The 3319-nt window shown below is 40.1% G+C and overlaps 1 long non-coding RNA gene across 1 annotated transcript in view; it reads left to right on the top strand.

Annotated features, from left to right (window-relative positions):
- The first annotated feature begins 2688 nt into the window (after nucleotides 1-2688).
- Nucleotides 2689-3319, top strand: part of LOC106488589 (uncharacterized) — a 28367-nt gene continuing 27736 nt past the window's right edge. Inside the window, exon 1 of the long non-coding RNA XR_001293237.1 lies at nucleotides 2689-2739. This is a non-coding gene — a long non-coding RNA (uncharacterized lncRNA). The remainder of the gene's footprint in view (nucleotides 2740-3319) is intronic.

Below are 3319 nucleotides of genomic sequence, written 5' to 3'. Positions count from 1 at the left end.
AGCCAACTTGACATAAGTAGAGGAGTCTAAATATAGCTATAGGAGATGTTGCTCATTAGGCAGTTGAAACCATTAGACAAGATAAAAATGTATCAAATATTATGTAGATATAATTTCATACCAAACTAGTCTCCCTGTACAGTCCACCTCTGTGTCAATTTCTTTTATTTACTTTCTACAACACAGATATTTGATTATATCCAAATGTTTTGTACATGCTCAAGTTTGCAAATTTGCAGGTTTCATGGTAGTGCATGAAACATTTTCATGTTCAGCATTAAAACATTTGGCTCTTCAGAGGATTCTGATTTGTAGCTGATGTGCATCAGTGGAGCTGTGCCAGCTTCCTCCAGCCCAGACTCCAACCCTTCATTGCTGGCCTTTTTGCTGTTCTCTTATCATGATCCTGTTTGAACCACCCAGACATACAGCACGGACTCTGTTAATACAGAAAACCGGTACTAGGAAATACAGACATCAAGAAAAAAGAAGTATAAAAACCTCCGTGATTTAATCCAAACCTTACAAAGGCGTTGTTTCTTTGGGCACTTTCTTTGAAAAGACTACCATTTCAAACAAAACAGAGGGAAATTAGTAGGAAGTGATTATGGAGACAGGAAATCTGAAAGCCATGAAACTGTAAATAAAGTGTTATTTGTATTACTGTACTTGGTGCCCTGCTTTGCATTCCCAGCACGAAATGTTAGACAAGGCTTTAACACTAGAGCAGGGACCAAGTTATCTGGATGTTTAAAAAAAAGGTTCCAACTATGTACCACGTATTTCATATGATTAAAAGAAGAAAGTCTTTCAGACAAATTATTTTGCCTGTAATTCATCTAGGCAGATTTTCATCTGAAACGCAGAACCCTGCAGCCAGGTCCCATTGCAATTTTTTCCTGATGGCAAAGGATGTGACTTGTTTAGACATCAAACACATATCAAGTGGCTTGATGTTAGTATTCTGAAGCAATGGCTCTACGGCAGGCACCAGTGCTAACATCATTATACAACTCGTTGCACAATGACAATCCAGTTCAGCAGCGTCTGCATTTATTGTTTATTTTTATCAGACCTATAAAGCTCATCTTTTCCATCTGTCAGCATTATCGTATGTGATCCGTTAATACAGCTAACAAGGATGCATTGCACTGTACACTTGGATCTCCTTTAATGATCCACCTTCTATAGTAATGACAATGAAATGAGTGCAGACTTTAATTAACTTCCATTATGATGTGTTTGCTTTGGTGGTGGTTACTGCTGTATGAAAAGTTAACCTGCAAAGTTATCCCTACATCTTCAGTTGTTTGGGTATATGCATTCAGTAAACATCCCTTTCCTTTCCCTCCCTCAGCAGCCACGTTTTGTGTGTTCTGCTATGGTTTGAAAATAATTTGCAAAGCTCAGAGGGATAATAAAGCAAGACACCCAAGCGAGAGGACACGCATGACTCCAGTCTGAAGAGATGCTCTGAAGAATGAGAACTTTGCAGGATTTAAGAGCGTGTGTCTTCATGCTGTGAAAGGCCACAGAAGAAGTCCTGTGGGTAGCAGTCAGCCCCTGAAAGACAAAGCCGACAAAACCAAAGTGAAAGCCTTACCATTGTTTCGCATCACTGTTTCAAGCAAACATAGTAGGGCCTTCAATTTCCAGCAGCCTTTCACTTTTGTGTTAAAGGAGTCTGGGGGTAACATTTGGATGCTGATGTTGAATGACTTTTGAAGGGTGTTCCAAGCACCGGTGACCTGATGATGAGACCTGCAGTATATCTAGGCTGGGACAACACCATATGGCAGGATGCCAGCGAAATCAAGTTGGTGGCAGCATTATGACTAGTGCTGGTGTACAGTAGGTTCTTTGAGCATTAGGGAATGGAGCAAGTATAAGACAGGGCAGAGCTGGACAGAGAGGACAAGAAGTCAACTTAAGTTAGCATAGTTTTAATACAGCTGTATGGCTTACCTTGCCAGTATTATTACTGGTACTATTTCAGTGGCTGCAGAAGCAGTCAACTGGATAATAAATCTCCTGAGAGCATTTTGCACTGGATACAGTTAGTCTTGTTTAAAATGTGGACATGTTGCAAGATAAATACGAGGTAGCTGAGCCCTACTTGCAAGTGTTCTTACCATGCTTACATCTTAAAAAGCAGCAAATGCCTTAGTTGCAGAGGGAGGCAGGGAGAGGAAAGGACAAGGATGGAAGGAAAAATTAAACTGACTGTTATGTGGTATATCAAAGAAGAAATTTCCAAAAAGAAAGAAAGATTTAGGGTGGCCTGCTTCACTGATTTAGGGGTATTCTCAACAACACTTCACTGCCTAGTTGTGTATGGCACTGCTTAAATTATAGCTGTGATGTTTTGGTACTTTCTTCAGATTTCATACCCCAAAGCGTTCTTTTTCATCAGTCTGGTGTCCTTGTCAACTTCCTTGGTGACATTACTAGCATTAATATTTTGGGTGGTTGTTTGGCTGGCTATGCTAATCAGGCTTGTCTCTGCTTCCATCAGGGCTTATTATCCGGCCTTTCCCCCTTCCCCCCCTTCCCACTGCCTCCCCTCCCCTCCAAGCAAGGCAGCAATCTGTTCTTTCTAAACCCTTCATCATCTTTGCTCTCTCCATCTCTGTTTCCCCAGATTTTAGAGATTGTTGACTATTATGTAACAGATGGCCTGACAGACCTCCGACTCTTTGCAGTGATGGCTAGCTTGGCGCAGAAAATAGCAGCACTGGAGTAAGTATTCAGAGGCATAGACGCTCATGAATTTTAACTCCTCCGTGACAAAGGAATTCAAGGGGGTAAGAGCCAATCTATCAGTAGCCGAAGTAATTAGAAGACTTAGGTGGCTCTCTAGTGCAAAGTATCCCTTCGCTGCTACAGGCTGTTCATACTAGATTAGGATAGTCTATGTCCCATTGATCTCTAAACCATAACTATGCTTCAAAACAATGGGACAGCTTAATTCAGAAATTGAGACATTCAAGTAAGCATCGACAAGGGCTGTTCTTTTGGCTTGTAATGAAAAGTACATTGCACTTCAAGCTGGGACAATGTGTATCAGGCAGAGTTAAATTTTGGGTTTTGTTTCTATTCCATTCCTGGTTAGCAGGGCAAGCAAGGGAAATTTCTTGCACCAAACGACCCATATTCTGTTTCTAAACATTTAATAGTCAGGGAATGCATTTCCTTGCCCTTCGTGCCTCCCTTATCTGTTATCTTTGTTCTTTGTCATTATTGTTTATATATATATATAAAAAATATATATATATGTTTATATATATATATATAAATGTGTATATATAATATATATATA

Source organism: Apteryx mantelli, chromosome 1 (assembly GCF_036417845.1).
Source record: "Apteryx mantelli isolate bAptMan1 chromosome 1, bAptMan1.hap1, whole genome shotgun sequence".
In the NCBI taxonomy this organism is placed as follows: domain Eukaryota; kingdom Metazoa; phylum Chordata; class Aves; order Apterygiformes; family Apterygidae; genus Apteryx; species Apteryx mantelli.
This window is presented reverse-complemented; position numbering and strand designations above follow the sequence as displayed.